Below are 21,064 nucleotides of genomic sequence, written 5' to 3'. Positions count from 1 at the left end.
AGTGATGCTGGTGATCAGTATTCTATATTGATTTATTTAGTTCCATCATCATCCGCAGCACAGTACAATGGGATATAATAGAAAACCTCCCCAATCTTTACCACCCATTACCACTTCTTTCATGTTATATTCTTTTTCTCATCTCAAGCCATCTACCACGACCAGCTTTTCTTCCCTTAATCACAGGAGCTCTTTCAATCAAACTTTCTTTGGTATTCATTTTTATGGCATCGTCCGTTTTGATAAAAGACACCGTGTTTCCCTTACTGAGTATTTCAGGGCTGTATTGGCAGCCTTGGAAGGATACGGCGTCACATTGGTTTTATGACATATATCGTATCTAAAATACCATAGGAGCCATTTCACAAGTAAGTCATTCCATGATATCTAGCGTCCTAGTGTAAAACTTGGACAAAAGTAAATTAGCTCTGAATTAGCTCTCTTCATTAAAAATGGAGGTCCTCTTTGAAGATAAAGCGTCAATTGGATCCAGCCCTAAAATAAATCACTTGTATTTATTATTATTATTATCGTTTTTTACATTATTAAGAAATATAATTTGAAGGACAGACATCACATCTGTCTCCAACACATGCATAGCTAGGGTATTTCATGACCATTTGCTTTCCCATGATCCCTCAGTGATGTCAGGGCAGCCCTGGCACTTTAAGGCCAGGTGACATAAGTGCAGCCAACGCCTGGATATGTGTGGCCACATGTTACGTCTTCATGCCACTGGCCACACGCTACAGCACCCCATCTGCTGCTGGCCACTTCCAAAGCAATTGCTAAAGTTCCCATTCTAAGGGTTCAGGAATGTGAGTGGAGATAATGAAAATTCTAAATTCTAAAATAAAAATGCCCTTTAATGAGAAGTATCACTACAGTTTGCAAATTAGAGCTAAAAAATTGTCTACAGTACAAAATATTCCATCTGTGCTAAGACTGAATAATAGCAATTACTTTCAGAGCTAAAAACAACTACTCAGTAGGAATAGTGCATTTTAATAGTATATTATAAATGAAAAGATCAGATTTAATCCAGTTTTTTTTTATTTCAGACTAAGATTAAATGATTAGTAGAACTTTTTTAGTAGTAGTTATATTAGCTCTGTTTCGGTTCAGATAAAATGCCTTTTTTGTTCCCTGGATTTCACGGAGAGTCATATAGGACACTTCTTTTTTTTTTTTTGCACTAGTCACAGTTGATTTATCCCCCGACTGGCAAAATGCAAAGTGAATATAGGAAAAAAAAATGACCTTTGAAGTGCCTTACTGCAGTCTTCTCAGAGTAGCCTTTTTTGGGGGACTTTCTGAACAGACGTGTTTCTTGAAAGAAAATCTAAAATTAGTTCTTATAACCCCGGCGATCGTCTAACATTCATAGGAGAAATCAAGAAAGCTACAGTGACCCAAATGTTCATTAAAACGAGGACGTTTTATGTCATTGCTATATTTAGGCAGAGCGGAGCTAATAATGTCAAATGTTATAACAGCTTAGGAAATGTGAATATTAATATCAGCTTTATTCTTTCATTGTATAGAATGTCTTATTTCATATTTTGGATCAGATTCCATTTCTTGCCATTTACTGCTGAAAAAAGCAATTAGGGATTTAAAAAAAAAAAAATCTAATTTGTGCCAGCGTATAGATATATATAGTTGTATATCTAAATGCTTCCACACACAATAAAACAACAACAAATAAAACAATTTGGTGACATTAATAAGTATATCCGATTAAATTGCTTCCAAATTTTTTCAACACATGATTGCTGGAAGCTATCTCATTCTTTAACAACCTGAATTTTTTATTTGTAGCGTAAATCCAGAGCAGAAAACAAATGTTTTGTTGCCTAAAACCCCCCAAAATGCAGTACCCCAAATTAAGAATGGTCTGTAATATAGAGCATCTTACTGGGAGACACAGAGGAGGATCCCCTTCTTATTTCTTTGTTCATTTACCCGCATTAAAGAAATCATTCTTTCACACAGCTATGTCTGTGAATGCACGCTCCAGCTTTTCATAAAAAGTCGCCTGTGTCATTACTTAACATCACTTCTTGTCAACATCAAAACGCACACGACGCAAATAATGTAGAAACTCAATAATACAGAAGCTACTTCTATTTGCCCGTTAATGGAGGCGGGTGACATTCTTCACCCAACGCGAAACCCGCCACAAAAAAAAAAAAACACCATTCAATAATGTTATTAATGTATTAGTCTTTTTTTACTATTAATGTCCAAATACCCTTGAGATATATCCTTTATTTAGAATAGAAAATCCTTAATTAAACATGTTTATTTGCCTCAAAATGCTTTTCTTATAGAAACACAGAATTTGACAGCAGATCCGACCCATTCAGCCCCATTTAGTCTTCCCGTTTTCCCTACTGCAAAAGATCCTATCTTAATCGGTAGTAGGTCTATGCAGTAGGTATGAATATATATGAGAATTAGATACCGGACCCAAAGGAAAATAATTCTCATTCATGACGTCGAATGGTTAAATCAAATAAAGCATCACCTCCATCACCTTTGGCCAGCTCGCGTAATTTGATCATTAAGGGTGCAAAAAATAGCCCCTTAATGAAATTCATTCGACATTGGCTGCAAAATCTCAGAAAACTAGGATTAATAGCACATTTAGGCTAATAGGTAGGAAATGCTTAATATCTTAAAATTTAGCCCACTTAAATAATTTATATTCCAATTACATTTTAGAACATGCAGCTCTAATCTGATGTGACTGATACTCAGACAAACCATATTTTTTCTTCGATAAAATTGATAAAAAAAAGTGGGGTTTTTTTGTGCAAGGCAAAAAAAAAAAGAAAAAAAAATGAAACAGGCAAAAATAAACAGGCAAAAGTAAAGAAAATGTTTATTTGCCAAACTTGAAATATTGAAGAAAGAAAGTTACAATTTGCCTTACCTTTAAAAATCTAAACTATCCATTTATTTAAATCCAAATTAATTTTTTTGTACATTTTTTTTAATCTAAAATTTTTAAATGAAGATTAGATCCATATATATTGCACGTTTGCGTGTATGCAGGGGTTAGAATGTTTTAAGAGATAAGACTCCCAGCTCCATGGTAGTTTTCAGTTAGATTTATAACATGCCGTTTTTATTTATTACAACAGGGCTTATTTTTAATCAGACAGATGGCAGATTTGGAATAATGCACTATTTTAGGCTTTTACATATATTTTCTTCTAAGACGCTTAAACAATGCTTAAATGATGCATTGGGCATGTATTCATCATCACTACTTGACTGTTAAGAGACCCGTTTTTATTCGGAGCCTCGTTGTAGGATAATGATTCGTGTCATGAAGAACATTGTTTTATTTCCCTTATTTCGCTTTTTATCTTTCATCTATGTAAGAGGAGTAAATTCCCCCCCATTGTTATCGGATTTAATTAAATACTCCCCAATAGGCCTTGACGATAGAAGCCTCATTCCAATGAAAGAGGACAAGGAATACCAAAATATTTAAAACACACTTATACTACCGTGTACATGCACTGTGTACCTTGTGTATTTCTGCACGTCAAATTAGGTTGTCCTTGGGTCTTATTTCCATTGCTTCTGTATTAAAATCAAATGTTAATGTCCTTTTTATCCACTTAGGTGTATTCCTTAAACCAGTATTGCGCAAGATAGTCGATGGGACCATTCATTATAGGGTCAATCCCAGTTGGAAGCTCCTACAAGAAGGGTTGAGCAGCTCTGGCGAGTAAGATGACTTGCCGGAAAACCTCAGGATTTTAACTATACATTATACAGGGCCAAATCAGCCCCTCTTGCGGGAGAAGCTTACTGTGGTTGACCTTTTTTGATTCATATTGGAGCCATTGATTTGAGATGCTTAACCTTCCTGAAAAAAATCCCAATTAAATAAATCTGCATAATGGTTGGAGAAAAACAAAATCTGAACAATTACGTGTGATAGAAACAATGGTGATGCTTTTTTTTTACCTTTCTGTATTTGCCTAGGGAAAATAGTCACCCATCTGCATCCCATTTTACAGAAATATTTAAGGGTTAAAAAGCCAACATTTTCTTCATTTAATTCTTTATTATAGATGGAAATTCAAATCACTGAAGACTGTGCTGTCCTGTGAGTATGCCGAGTAATTATTACGTGTGTAAACATACTGCTCTTTGAAGCAACCGTCTCCTCCCTCTACTGCTTCTAAGATTCATGAACCCAACAATGTACTCTACCGACAATCATTGGCTGTAATGTATCTTTTTAACATTAAAAGTGTGTCGGGTTGGAGGCCCTCTTGACCCCTATCTTCTGGATAAGTAACCAGAAGTAATAAGTAAAGTAATAGAGTTTTTACAGCCGTTAACACCTCGATGCTGCTTCTGCCACCAGTCTAGTCTGAAACCAAAGAAACAATTTGCTAACATGAAAAGGATGCCCTTATTAGCCATGAATTCTGGAAGATTCACAATTTCAGGTGCACAGCGTTCAATAACATCCCTGCTACTCCGGGCAATGTCATCCACCCACTATTTGGCGGATTTGGGCCACTTCCAAAGCAACATCCATTTAGATTAAATGTGATTTTATTTTTTTTTACCCAGAAGCTAAAACCTGAGTCTCACAAATGCCCTTTGCTAGTGTCAGGACTCTCTTCCATTTTCTACTTGAGATGATTCTTCAACATTTTCTAAATAATGTCAGGAATGGTCTCCGCTGTCAGGATATTTTGCTTTTGACGTCAAGGCAAGTTGCTCCGATTTGTTTTGACTGCAAACTTAAGTTGACATGCACGGAACTTATTCTTATTATTTCTCTCGCCGTTCCCACTTAACGTTCTGCTATATATATACAGTATACACGATTCACCTGTGCTTTACCCAAAGAAAATGAGGAATTTTTATTGCCACTCGTTAGAATCCTACATTAAGACTGAAAATAAAGGAGCACATTAAGCCCAGTAAACCATCTTTACAATAATTTGTAACTATTGTAAGATACAGACAGAGTCCACAAGGAGTTCAGGTGCACTTTATAAAATATTGTTCCAAACACAAAGTCAGGCATTGAATTTTGTGTTATTAAAATTAAATAAAATCTTTAAAATGACCAATCGGATATGAAGATGTTTTTGCTACATCAGTTCCCCTAAAGTGTCTAGTCTTTATCCTAAGAAGTTAAAACCCTTTAATTTTTGTTGGAATAATAGTTCAGAAATCGAAACAGAATAACTGCCCACCCCAGTGATTTCTGCCCTTTAATATGCATATTTAATAAAAATCCCATGTAATTCATTTACATGTTTAAGATATGTTGGCCCATCCCTGTTGAGCAAGACATCTAGAAAATACAACATACAAAACAAAAAAAAGACACTCATCCGAGAATGAACAGCTGCTTCATAGCCTGTCCCACGGTGTGTTACTGCTTGGAAGCATCTCAAACTTTAGATGTACCATTACAGAGGAAAAAATTGACATCAACAGATCAGCCTGATCCTGGCTCATTGGCAGTCCCGAGCCAAAATGTGAGGCAATTTCTCCCCTGCACGAGAGAACCAACAACCTTTATTGGTCTTGTCTTGTCCCTCTACACAATCGAGCCCCCAGGCCACCACTACGTCTATTAGAGATACAAATAAAGGAGGTGACAACAAGTTATAGTAATGGTGGGGCTACCTAAAAAGAATATCTTGAATTAGAAAAAACTAAATTTCACCTCTGCATGCATATAATAACAATTTATAGGTCACGGTAGATATATTATTTTATTCTATATTCAATAACACAAATGTTGCAAAAATGTAAAAATATATAAAAATTCGAAAGAGCAGCATTTGTAAACTTTTCTGGCAGTCATTAGTCATTTTTATTATTTGGATTTTTGGGGGCATCTGAATGGTTTCAATTTCGATTATCTATAATTTTATGGGTATTATTATTTTGCTAAATAAAATCTGCCTTAAAATGTATCGTAAACCATATTGTTACATGTACAGGAATGTCAAAAAGGTTTACGTGTTTGCACACAATTAGTGACAAATAATAATAAGTAGCGGAAACTGATTTAGGTAACTGGCGTCAAATGCTATTTTTGCACAATGATGGGTTGACTCATATTTGCACATTCATATAAAACATTAATAAAGTCCTTTATCTTATTTTTTAGAAGTGCTAAATTACACAAACCCTAAACTAAACTGTAGAATAAATATTTATTGTATTTTTTTTTCTTTTTTCATTGTTATATTTTTAATTGATAAATTTTGATTTCAACATAAAAACATTTTGTTTATTTTAAAAAAACACATTTAAAATACTAACTGAAATAACAAATATTAATCTTGCATCACAAATCTTTTACAACATTTGTTTTTAAATTCTAGAAGTAGAGAAAAATGCTCAATCTTTTAGTGAAACTTTTACAATAAATATATGGCCTTTTTTATAAAACAATTGATAATAAAAAATTATATTTTTTTTCTTAATTAAATCTGGTGCATTTCATTTTTATTTAAATTTTGTATTTCATATTAATTTCCTAATATTTTGTACAAAATATGCTATCATAATAGATTTTTGATATAGCTTCGCAGTTTTTTTTTTTAAACTGTATAATTATATTTGTATTTGTGGTTCAAGGTTTTTTAATGATGTGTTTTTTTCATTTTCCTTCAACAGGATTCCATTAGTAAACCTGTAAAGAATCACAGGTGTCAACTATTTTGTTTACCACTGGGACTCGAACAGCAGACTCTATTGGACAAATATATTTTTATAGAAATGAAGTAAGCCTACAGACACTGTAATTTTGTTCCTAAAGGTATATGAATTTTTTTTTTTTGGATAAAAGATAATGAAAAGTACATCTATTTGACCAAGAGAACATTCTTAAACAAAGGACTGACCTTTGGCTGAATTTTTTGGATCTGGACTGTGATTTTTGAACCTGTGCCAATAAAAACCATTATGTGCCATGAAACGATGTGGAAGATTTCCTTGAAAATTAAAGCTAAGTGTGTTATTCTTTGAATAATGCACCAAATAATGGATTTGGTGAACTGTTTCTAAAGATAAAACCATGTAAAAAAAAAAAAGACATTAATACAACCCATGAATATACATTTTTGTGACTTTTTAAATTTGTTTTAACTTTAATGTTTTGGTTAATTTAACTTGTTTATTTTATTCTGAATTTTGGTGGCTTTTTAGTAAAGTATACTATTAAATATTATTTGAAAGAAGTTATTAATCAATTGATATACTGTGGAAAAAATAGTTTTTTTTCATGAAAGTTATTTAATACTTTTAAATAAAATGTAAGCTTGCCTTTGGATACTGTTATATTATGAAAATATGCAACACTATCTACATCTGAGTTTAGGTGCATTTCCCTTTTCATTGGAAACGAAATAACAAAACATTTAGGGGGGGAAATGCATAAAAGTTATATCAGTGATCAACAAAAAAAAATCATTAATTTTTAAAAGATTTGACAAGCGTCCACTTGTCATGCTGTCATGCATTTTTTTTTACCATATATGGTAATTGAATATATGAATGAGCTGTTCCGCCTGGGGTGCCATATAAAATATCACCAGATAAGTGCTGCATCATGTAGATAGAGGTGAAATAAACATATCTGTCATTTTATTTTTCTCCTCAATTCTACTTAAAAAAAACTTTTATTTAAAGGTTTATTGAGATACTGGAGATGCTTTACAACAGAGTCCTGTCATTTTTCCCAAAAAACCCTCCTCTATGTATTACATCACAGCAGTCTGACCTCATACAACCACTCTGGCCCTTTAAGCTAATAGACCGTCAAGCAAATGCCGCTTCTGTAAGGTCAGAAATTGGCAGACAGCCAACAAATTAAGAGGTTCCGCTGAACAAGAAGCTACAGAAAAATGATACACTATTTTGAAACCGGAATATGATTATTTAACATTTATACAGTTCAAGATAATATATATATATATATATATAAGTATTTAGGAAAGCTGGGAAAAACCATATTGTTAGAACAGCCCCTTTAAGGGAGAGCTAATTTTTTTTTAACAATTATTCATATTAAATAACATCTGGAAGTGATCATTTAAAATTTGCAAGCTTTTTTATTTTTACCAATAAAAACTAACATACATTACCCACAGGGAAACCCAACGGGTAGGGATTTAGAATCATATACTGTGAGTTTTTACTGTATTAATAAATATAAGAACATACACCTTTGTATTCATTATATGTACGTTTAATAAAAGCACACGTATAAGAACTATATCAAAGATAATTTAATTTGCAGAGAAAAAAAAGTATTTTCTTTAAGTATCATATTAATATTTAAGTTTTGTGTAATTTTCGAAAACTCCAAATGTAAGTTATTGTGCAGTAATCAAAATCACATTAATATAACACACTTCAGATTTACTTTGACATGTATCTTCAGATATTCCTATTAGTCAAAATAAAAAAAAATATTTCTACAGACGGCATTCTTTTTGTGTCTGTGTTAAATGAAAAAAAACATTTTAAAAAAAAATTGAAACTTGAAATAGAATTTCTTAAATGTTTTGTAATAAACCAAACTGAAGAATATTTTTATTATTAAATTAGCATTGGTTGCATGGAAAATTCATTCAAAATATGAACAAAATTCAAACTTCTGATTTGACAAGGTTTTAGCACTGTTGACCAATGGATGACCAATTGGCAAAATGAAGGCATCCGTAATTTTTTTATATGGACTCTATAATGGCAAGGAAACCCATATGTTGCACGGCATTACATGCTTCATCTTATGTTGTCTGTACTTCTCATTAGGGCCATTCTGTAGCCATCTAGTAGGTTAAACAAGAATATTAGGGAAGCGGTAGCACATCAGGGGCTGCGATGTTCGGCTAGTGGCTTCATATGCCCAGCCGCATGTCACATAAGCATAAAACCGTTATATCAAGACCTTGTGTCTTTATCCTCCAACAAGCACTTACTTTCACCCGTAGAATACTTTTATACCATTGAAAGATCATCTTACCATAGTTTCATGTGCATTTCTTTCTAAATCTTAAGTTTTTCCTTATTTAACACGTTTTTTCTATTTAAATTTAATTTTCAATGTTATTGTAAAAAGGATTTACAAAGCGTAAAACAATTAGCGTTTAACTATTGATCACTTTAATCTAATGTAATATCACTGCGAATGAATGAACGTTTGATAATTCAGTGTGAGATTAGATTTCTATGGGGTTATATTAAGTTATTTTCATTTTGTATGTTTATTTATGAATTTGTATTACTTTCCAAAGTCTGCTTATAAATTGATACAATACAAAATAACAATAAAGAAAATAATAAATCCAAGGTAATTTGGGGCATATGTCCCAAACCAGAATTGCCATAGTCCTCGTGGATTATGAACAAAGCAATTTTTTGTAAATCACCTGATTATCTTATAATAACATGAATGTCATTAAAAGGACAATATTTTTAGGTTTCGCGGAAGGCAAGCATGCCCAGTAAGATAACGTTTACATTTTTCTACTAACATGTCGTTTGGTACACCAATCCCTATATTATTTCATAATAATATGTAATCTTGTTAATGATCATTCATTTGAAGCGCAATTAGAATATCACATTCAGTAATCTACATAAATAATGAATAATAACGTGGTCGTTTTTATAGGTTGTTATCTTTGGGGAGTGAATATCAATAATTAAGTAGATTGTGGAATCATTGTTTTCATTTCCATGGTGTTTTTTGTGCACATAAACACTCATTTTCTATTGCATGGCTTGCTTCATTTTGTAGCACAACACTACAATTAATCGTTTTAGGGGAACTCCCATAAAATTGTTTTATGACCAGCGTCAGATTAAGAGTAAGCATCCAAAAATATTGTGCTATTTTGTTTTTTAAATCAAGTCATAGTTTCTGCATAATATAATGATTTTAGACAGTTGTATGTTAGTGATTTGCATGTTTTCTAGCTCTTTTATCTGAGCCCAATCTACTAGACAGACACCCTTATTCCTTACCATACTGCTTGTGGAGTATAGAATGGCTCAGTCTTAATCACCCAGCCAGACACTCTGACTAATAAAAATCTAGGGAGGAACAGACTTCATTAGCATTGCCATAAAGCATCAGCTCAGTGTGGTGTCATGAAGGTAACTAAAGCGCTACATGCACTAAAACAGTTCTTCATCACCTGTTCAGTAGAAAATGGATGACGTCTCATGAGGTTGTGCTATCTTTTTAAAGCTTCTATGTAGTTATTGACATCATGGGTGCTACGAACCAATTACACGTAGACACCAAAAATAACAAATTGTTATCATTTCATGAGTCGCTGATTTCAATAGGTAAGCATCAACCTAGCCAAATTCTACTAAACATTAAAATTATAGTTGATGCTCAAAATATTAATGAACATCTAGAACCTTTTCAGTGTGATGGCTATCTTTGAGCAAATACAATTAGAGATAATACACGGCTAAGGAAGATGTCATAATTTTTTAAACATTCATTCTAATATTACATGCATGAGTAGGAATTTCTGCGAATTAAAACCACTGCAAGATAAAAGTTTCTTGTATGTGTTTGTTACATTTTAAATTGCTGGAAGCCAAAGAATACATTTCCAAAAAGCACAATTACATATATTGTAGGTTATACTGAATATAGTTTTATTTTGTTTTTTGTTTGTTTTTTAACAGCCGCTAGTATTGGGCTAAAAGGCAAATGTTGTAGATGTTTTCATCACAGTTCCAAAGGAAATTAACGTAGTTCATAACATTGACTTAAATTTTGCATTCTAGAATAGAAGCTTGAATGTCATTACATAAACATCTTCTGTCCTAAATTGGCCTGAATCCCCCAAGTGTTCTCCATGTATTAGTTCTAGCAACTCCCCATCACATTTCATTCCCTTCCGCCTTTTCCCCCAACCACTTGTCACTTGCCCCTTCCCATTGATGTGGCTCCCACCTTGCTCTATCCCAACCAGGTTCTGTATAAAAAAAGGAAACTGAACTCCAACAAGGGCTGCAACATTGAATTAGTTAACAGGTATGGAGATTATACAGTTTAAGACATACATTACATTCCATAGAATTATTTTTTATCAGTTTCCATCACCTAGATGCTATGACATCATATTTCATACTCACTGGAGCACTATTTAAAAAAAAAAAAAAATTGGGAAAATCTTACACACTTCCACTTTAAATCATAAACTATAAAATAGATAATGTTAATGCTATTTTATGATACTTGTATATTTGTAGCTATCTTTTTCATTAGATAATGCTGTCATATGAAAATTCCCTTATAATAAAATGAACCTCTCTTATTTGTTTTATGTAGAAGCCTCCTTAACATATTACTTACTGAATCTACCTCCTTAATGAGCTTAAACATACATAAAGTACAAATGTATGGATTCATGATTGGTTATATATATCATTTAAACCCACATCGGTCATTCCCTTGGTTGAAGCGATGAATATACTAAAGTTTTCTTCAAGAAAAACCTAGTGGATGGAAGCACCGCATATTAAGTTGTTATTTGCTTAATAATTAAAAATCCTAATGATTGACAAACTATTTAAACACATCGAAAACATGTCAGTCAAACTAAAGAAATGATAACTTGATCCCGTAGATGGGTCAGTTGGTATGGACTAGGGCTGGGCTCAAACCCAGTTCCTATTTCAACCAAGCTCAAGAAAAAGGCAGGAGAGCCAGCAGGCGCCAAGATGGCTAAAATATGCCATTGGTTTATGTCAGGGCCACCATAAGAAATCTTGAGGCCCAGTACCGGCTTAATGCCTGAGCCCCCATGCACCGGGAAATTACATCATATCCCTTTGGGCCTGGGGAAGCATGACCTACAGTGCTGGCCTAGTGGTTTGCCTGTTGGGTGGTGGTGGAGCTGGTGTTGAGGCCTAGTGGCACCTCCGTTACGCCATTTACTGGGTGCCTTGCGTCCACAGCACTCTCCTCAGAGCAACCCTGTACACCCCCCTGATATCGGCCATAGTTTCCGTGTAGAAATGCGCCTAGATTTTTGGCCTAGAACAACCTATGCCGTAACACCCACTAGACTGGCCAACATAAACTGGAAACCAACATGAAAAAAGACCTGTAAAGGTCAAACACAAAAAATGAGCAGATTACATGGGTAAACTGATTGTTATCTAAAAAAAAAACCCAATGTTTTTATGTTTTTAGAGAAACAAGACATTGTATGAAAAAAAATCATTGCTACAAATGAGGTCAAAGTTTCTGTAATTTGCACAGTTTTTTTTCCGGGGACTGTCAGTAATTTCGAACAATTTGTGTTTAAATACAATGCACCGTGCTGTTTGTGTTAGTACATCCTTAATAACAGTTATTAAACTATTATCTTTAAAGTGGAATTGTCTTTTTTTGTTCTGTTATGACTTCTAAATTGATTTGCATTTCCTATATTGTTATCTACAATTGACCGATGGTTCATGTAAATGTTCATCAAACTGATAAAATATATTTTATGTGGATTTCCTCGTAACCCAAGTGAAAACACTTAAAAAATATATATTTCCATGAATAGACTGACCCCTCGTATTAATTCTGTCTTCTTCTCAATGTTACCAATCATTAAAGCACAATAATGCATGGGTGGAATTCACCAGTTCCAATATCCACACCGCTGAATTATACATCCCGATGTCTACGGTCCTTACTGTAGAAAAAGAAAAATTTGGCACGAGGCTTCTCTTAATATTCATTAGGATATTCGGATATTTATTAGGACTCAGCAAACCATCATTTTTTTGCAGCTCTCTGCTAATAATTTATATGAACTACAATAAAAGTAACATCTGGAGCTTTTCTGGGTTGACTTGTGGTCAAGTAATACAGCTCGCCCCAGGCAAATATAAAATAAATCAAGCTAACCTAATCTGTAATAGTGATAATAAATAAATTGTATTCTCTGAGGCAATGTACTAATACCCCTGAGTAAATAGGAGATTTTTAAACAAAAGGCACTCTCTGAACTCTCCCTCTCTGACTTTAAACCAAAAGATAATGTGTTCAAATAGTTTATAATTTATGATACATTTATCTACTTAAAAAAATTATAATAAATATTACTTGAATGTGTTTGTTTTAGTCTTCTCGCTATCAAAGTCTTGATTTTTTAAGGGCATTTTAGTCCCCAATTTTTTTTATTTATTTATTTATTTTTAGTACATACTCCAGCCCTATCTTCATGGACTCCAATGCATTTTACTGCATGCATGCTCTGATTATTGCAATTCGAAAATGAGACTTTTTTTTTTTTTAACTCCTCCCTCTCTTTACTAAAACCAGAAGGCACAAATACGAAGCATACTTAAGTATGCTTTGTGCATATGCTCTTTAGCTTAAGTATGCTTTTTTATTTTAACCCCTTAATGACAAAATGCATTGTTTTCAATGGGTTTAGGGGCCGCCCATTGTCCTTAAGGGGTTAACAGAGGCAGGCAGTGGGAGGAGCAAATAAACAGTGTATGATTTTTACATGGCAATGGAGCTGGGGTGGCCCTTTAATATCCCCACATTTTATTTCACTTTATTGAAAAAAAATTCAACAGTAAAACTGTCTTGGAGAAATAATACATTACAAGGACAACGCAGCTATGAATATTGAAACTTTTTTTTTATTTCAAGGTATTACCGACCCTTTTATGTGCTCCCATGTAAGATAATTAAATATCTTGACTGAACTAGTCAACAGGAATAAGAAATAAATTTTTATGGCCCACCATTAAATGTTAAAATATTTTAATTATTGCTCCCATGAAACATTTTACTATATTTCATGCCTGTATGAACTTAACGGGAAGTGTTGTGTGTTGACAGTCAAGTACTTAAGTGTTTAATTACTGCATTTTTTTAAAATGTTTAATACATATACATTTTCTGATGGAACGCAAAAAAACTGTTCAAACATATGCATAATTTGTGTCAAATGCTTCAAAATGTCACATTGAGTTTTCACAGAAAATGTTTTCTTACTTTGTATGTCTTGACGAAAATGTTGTTTTTACTGAGAGGGTGGCAGATGCTAATACAGTGAGAGAATTTAAATATGCATGGCGTGTGCATATGACTTCCGGATCTAAAATGAGACCAAGCAATGATTATAATTGGATTATTTACATTAGTAAAAGACTCATGAATGTGAGCATGAATATGTTTGTGTGAGCATGAATGTGTATGTGTGCGTGTGAGCATGAATGTGTATGTGTGCGTGTGAGCATGAATGTGTATGTGTGTGAGAGGGAGTATGTGTTAACATCAGTGTCTAAGTCCATATTAGCATGATGATGTAAGACTGTATTAGTGAGTATGCGCATGTGTGTTGCTGTGAGTATATAAGTATATGCATATGTGAGTTATGGGGGGGTGCTAAATATAGGATCCACCCCGGGTGCCAATCTACTTAAATTCAAATTTATTTGGAAATTGTGGGTTACTCAAGCTTTTTTTCATTTGTTTCTGTATTCTATTAAGTATTGTATTAAAAGGTACTAAAGACACGTTCAGTTACTAATCTCCCTCCGTACATTATTACTATTGCTCTTAAAATCTCTATTAAGAGATATATGGTTCTTTTTTAACAGATACTTTTTACGTGTGTTGTTTCCATTAAATTTGAAGTATATAACCAAAGAACCCTTCTTACAGGTTCAATGAAAATTAAATTAATACAAAATGTAATTTTTATATTGCTTCAGAAATATGGTGACCTACAGAGATAGCCAGACCGAACACAGCTTTAGATTAAATTGCTTAAACCTAGAATATGGGTAAAAACCCTTTTAGCAGAACTCTCACATCTTTGGAGATTTGCACAGTTAAACATTTGCGCCGGATGAATCTTTAGTGCTGGGTATTATTGCAGATTGATGTATTTTGTATTATTTATTCCAAAGAATTTCTCTCTTTGACCGTAGGGAATAAGATCAGCCCTGAGTTTAAACCTTTCTACAACAATGTTAATCTCTATTTTATTGTATCACTTCATCCCTGAGAGTTCATGGACTAATGTATGGATTATTACACTAATTATAAATCTATGGCAAGTTTGATGTATGTGCTTTCAAATATTGCTAATGCATATATTTCAAATTACAAAGAGCACAAAGACATGGTAATTATAGATATTTTGACACTTGAAGAATCAGAGTAGATGAGAAGACTGATAAAGCGTGCTTCAGAGAATTTGGTGGCACTTCCAAAAGTTGTTCTTAAGTTTCTTTATCTCCTATGAACAGTTTGCTAACTACCTGGGGCCAGGCCTTGCCGGTTGGATATTCCCAGCTGTATGTAGAAAAAAACTAGCCAGAAGCCGTGTATTTCTTTTTTTATGCATTTTTTAAGTTTTACAAAAATATCCAATTCTCTTTCTAAGGTTCCTGAACTTTGAAGACTCTCTGACTACAGTTAGCCCCTTAATGACAAAGCCTGTATATGTACGGGCTCAAAATGCATTGTTTTCAATGGGTTTTGGGACCGCCCATTGTCCTTAAGGGGGTTGGAGAGAGAAAGTATGACTCCAATAGAATTCTACAACCATTTACTATAAAATGTATTCAACACATTCCTACGGAAAATGCAAATTCAAGACTTTAATACTAGAAAAGACATTAAGATGGGATTACTCTAGTCCTTATTCTGGAGCCCATCACTTCTCCGCAAGGTCAACCCATGTTTTATTTATTGATAGGTCTTAATACTGATAATGTGCTAGAATCCAAAATTAAATTAAAGAGGATAAAAGCCGAGGGAACTGTGTTTAAAAAAAAAAAACATCACTTTTGTAGCAGAATTTGAAACGAGGATTCTCCTGACGTGCAATTTGGCAACAAAAAAAGCCCTTTACTCACATTTATTGAAGTGTTAACGCTTCTGCCAGAACCTGTCAGTTTGTATCACACCATCACTTATCTAGTAAGGCCAAAATGAAACATTGTGGCACCGGCAATGCTCTTTGTCGATCTCAGCTCAGGAACCGAAGGTGAAAAGGTCCTGAAGTTCAGATCACAAATAACGCTTTGTATTCATACTTATTTTTATCCATTTAGCAAAATCCTTGACAGGCATCAACACTGCTACAAAAGGAATTATATTTCCAAGTCTCTGTAAAGGAGCGCTACCTGATCTTTGTCCCTGCCATTTATTTCATTTCTCCTTGGCTGAATCAACAAGTTATTCATACGCATGTCTTACTAGAATAATCACAACCGCATACTCCATCATATCAGAGCAGAGAAGTAGTTGGGTACTTCTTTAGTTTACTGAGGGGGTGGAAAATAAGTGGAACAGCCTCCCAGCAGAAGTGGTAGAGGGTAATACAGTGAGGGTATTAAACATGCATGGGATAGACATACGGCTCCTGAATCTAAGACAAGCCCATAAAAATGAAATAATATATACAAATTGGGGGGGGGGGGATAAATGGTTTGATTGCCCCTTTAAATGGAACCCCGCTCAATGAATTTGTAGGATGGTCTAGGCTTTCAGTAATTTTATTTTAGGGTTTTTTTCTGGAGTTTTTTTTTGCTCTATCCTTTCACCTATGTGTCCACGTCATGCTATCGGATCATGGACCTTGACTGTGATGAATCCTCATAACATTAGTCTGCAATCCGCCCGCGTCGCTGAAAGTCACTTGAAGTTTTCAATCAGCAGCGATTGCAATTAATAAAACATTTGAGCAAAGGTCACAAAGATACATTCTGCGCTTTTATTAATAAGCGTTACAAACACTACAATCGTGGGAGAGGGGTGGAGGAGAAACTTGCACTTAAAGTATTTTATACATATTTTAATATTTTTAATATCGTATTATATTTAAAAATGGAGACAATGTATTAATATATATAAAGAGTCATTTGTAAAGCAGGACAAATCCGACTTACATTTATACCTTCAGGATATTACATTATTATATAAGATGAGTGATTCGTAAAGCAGATTTAATGTACCATTGTAACCCATGTAATATACCATTTATAACCCACACGAAGTTCCCTTCTCACCAATAAACCCGCTACAGTTTGAACACTATTGGAACAGTTATAAAACTCTAAACTGTGTATAAGTTGAAGCCTACGACTTATCTTGCTATGTACTTAAGTTTTTGTTTTTTTCTTTCTGTTGGAGAGGTTTTCGTCTGAAGAAGAAGCTTAGTTATGGATGATTCACTTTTATCTTCTTGATTCTAAAACAGTTTCGGATGCACTTGTATATTACGCTCACTGGTGGCTCGTGTTCAATTTCTGATCCTTCGCTCACTTATTCGGAACCCTAAAGTATTCGGCTGCTAAAGCAGAAACATAATATCTAAATATGCATTAACATGGCTTGAAATTACCACTTTACTCCCCTGTCACTCTTAGGAAATAATATTTACACACATATATACAAACGCAGACGACAAGCATTAGAACCTTAATATGTTGCTGAAAAGCCCAGAAGCTATTCCTGAAACAAAAATCTGCATTATAGACACTAAGAATCCTCTAAGCAATGACTAAAAACCTCATAGAAGGGAAAAAAATGGTACGTTATTGCATAAATATCTATAGGAGGTTAGTAGAAGCATTTAACCCCTTAAGGACAATGGGCGGCCCCAAAACCCATTGAAAACAATGAATTTTGAGCCCATACATGTACGGGCTTTGTCATTAAGGGGTTAATTTGATTAACGTTATGACTGGTCATCTGTATACATTTGAGTAGAGCAGGCACATACGTTTATCGCAGTAATACTCGCTCAGAGAATTCATTGTCTCATTATTAGTCCGTTAGAGAATTCTAAAGCCTATTTACATTGTTGGCAGGGTAAACCGTACCATGTAGGCAACTACCTAGGATCCTTACCTGGAGTTGACCACTACTACCATGATCCTTTCTATATTAACCCCTTAATGACAAAGCCTGTACATGTACGGGCTCAAAATGCATTGTTTTCAATGGGTTTAGGGACCGCCCATTGTCCTTAAAGGGTTAAAGGCTCACCCTGGCCATCATATGCAGTTTAAAGATTTGTGGTCCCTTTAAATTTTAATGTTGTTGCTGGATACAAATGAATTGGGAGAATCCTGCTGCCGAATCCCCCCATTTGTTCTCCGCCAGGTATTTACCCCGCAGCTTCGCTTAAAGGTAGGCGATTTCTTTTTTGTTTTTCATCAATCCAATGCTTGGACGAGTAAACAGAAAAAAAAAAGCATTTGGTTATTTTCTCCTGTTCTATTAGAAATGTATTTGCTAACTCGGTTTATTTCGGGATCCTGGATATAACAAACATATATGATTGCATCCAGTATATATATGATTGTCTATTAAACATTTATAGAGGACAGTGATTTAAATTTCCATCGCTGATTGCAAACTGTCGGCATAAACCGCCAAACTGCATCTAATCTCATTGATTTTTATCCAGACAAACATTTGTCTTCCAGAGGAAAGGTCTGTGCCAACTTTCCCTAATAAAAGTAAAGAAACCTCCGAGTTTGTCGTTTGATGAATTATATTTGGTATATCCATACAAAATTTTTTTTTTTTTAATAAATATACCTATGGCCAGTAAACATGTATTTATCTCAAATAATGAAACTATTTTTCTAACGTATAATTTGACACAATTTCTACCGTGCAAAGAAATAAGCAGAATATTTGTCCAAAATTGTTGGGGTATCCCTGTTGGGTATCTAGTCTTGTCTCCACCTAGTCCAACACCTAAGTCTGATAACCACTGTGATCGTTACTATTCTATACATACTAAGCATAAAAAAAAACTCTCAGTCATTACTTGAAGGTCACACGATGCACGCAGAATCACATTTACATTTAACAATACTGTATCATTGTCCACAACCCTAAGGGTGTTTATTCCTGAGTTTGCTGCAGTCATCACTCGTCCCCCTTTCAGTTAAAACCAAAAAACATAAGACTGGCCGGGGACCTCAGAAGTCTTCAGGTAGAACAATTATGCATCTCAGAACCATAAATCATTGCTCATTGTTTCAAGTATTTCAAGTTTCAAATAACACATTTTTTTATTATCATTATTTTATCTTTGGCGTCTGTTCTTTGAATTCAGAATGTATGTTCTCTTTCACTCTACTGGGTACAATTAACATCCGCGAAATATGATTAGGTAACCAGGTTTCTTTTCACATTGGAGCCGTGGAATGTATATGCAAGAGAAACAGAACTGACTTCTTACCACCACTCCCCTTCTGTTTCTGAAGCCAGTTGTGTTGGTTGTGTTAGTTGTGTTAGTATCTGTGAGCGTTGCTGTTAGCAATAATAAAAAAAGGTTTAAGTCAGCATCGACGAACAATGTATCGGTTTGTCTTAGTCTGTCAATTCTCAGCTTGTCAGACCCCTTGAATATATAAATTGTTGGCGCTATATGAATAAAACATAATAATAATAATAATAATATTCTAGAACATAGAACTAGAGTAGAACCAGGAAACAAGCTAAGTCAAACACCAAGGACCAAATTTGTTCCAAAATGCCGTACGTCAACTATTGAGCTGAACATCAATTCACCTATTCTTCAGCAAATTTTTTTCTCCCAGCGATGAAAATAAAAATAATGATAGTAAGAGCGGGACATAAGCACTATTCCCTCTAGCAGCAGGCTTTACAGAGCGGCGGACATGACTTATGGAGTGCAGAGCGGAAATTCTTCAACCAAGATCAAACGTTACAGTGTCTTAAGAAATCCGTCACACTTGGTGTCAATCGCGGCACATCACTGCACTAAAAAACGCTGATTAACTGTGACTGCGGAACTTGTTCTCTCTTCTGTCTTCTATAGTTATTCTCAGATGAATGTAATTTTTTTTTTCGTCTTCTTTACGGTTCCTCCGTCACATGTGCCTTGACAGACTAAAGTATTCTATTCCTATTATCATGCTTCACATGGTTAAGTATTTTAAACCATTCTCCGGCTCTGATACTTCTTTCTCCATGAAGACTGTAGGGACTAAATGTCATACTCGATTAAGACGGTGGCAGAAATCCTGATCTCTATTAAAAACTCTAAGCCTGAAAATTGTCTTAAAATTAGACTTCATTGCTTTTTATGAAACAGAAACTTGATATAGGTGATGAAATTAGCTATACATATGGAAAGCATTCAGATTATTGCCCCTTATATGTCAATATTTTAATAATCCAATATATTTACAGCGTATCGGTATATTTGATAAAAACAAATTTAGATACAATAAATATGAACTTTTTTTTTAACAAAGGATATTTGAGCCTCTACTATAGTTCTGTAGATTAAAAATATTTAGAATAGTTACAAATATTATAAAATGTGTGAAAATTGTTGCTTATTGACATTACATTAGCGTGGTGAGAAGCATTAAATAGCAAATTTGTATCCAATTTCATTTTCACCACAATACCTGGAAGTATATTAGATTCAGCAACATCATAGAAATATCATACTTTCAGCAAAATTGTGTAATTTATTGGCTGGTTGTTAAATGTTAAGATCCATTATAACATAATATAAATATCTAAGATAAACTAATAAAACTATTGGGGTGCAGTTTAAACCTTTGCTTGCATAGATTATTGGTTTGACCTACAAATGTTTCAGTTCCTTGCTGGGGAATTTGGACGTATTTAGGAGATCTTCTAGATGGAGTTAAACATCCATAAATGCTAAGCTATGCAGTTTTCGCAACCAAGTTATACAATATAAAGGGTTGTATTAAAATGAGGATAAATGGTAGTCAGGGGTCATTTAGGGTTTGTTAACTAAAAAGACCAGTGCCCAATCCTGTTAACTTGGCTGGCCAAACTTGACTTCAGTCGCATCCTCTCACATGCTAACAGTCGCAAAACAACTAGCTGATTTACTGACTTGCAAGTTGCTTGCAAGGGCATGCAAACGCCTGTGATTTTGTGAGCTACAGAAGAATGCTTGAACAACCTGCCTATGATTTACTAAATAACCAACTTCCATGTTGGTTATTTCCATGCATTAATTAAATA

This window comes from Sceloporus occidentalis, unplaced genomic scaffold (assembly GCF_023333645.1).
Source record: "Sceloporus occidentalis isolate IW3139 unplaced genomic scaffold, rSceOcc1.0.p SCAF_66, whole genome shotgun sequence".
In the NCBI taxonomy this organism is placed as follows: Eukaryota; Metazoa; Chordata; class Lepidosauria; order Squamata; family Phrynosomatidae; genus Sceloporus; species Sceloporus occidentalis.
This window is presented reverse-complemented; position numbering follows the sequence as displayed.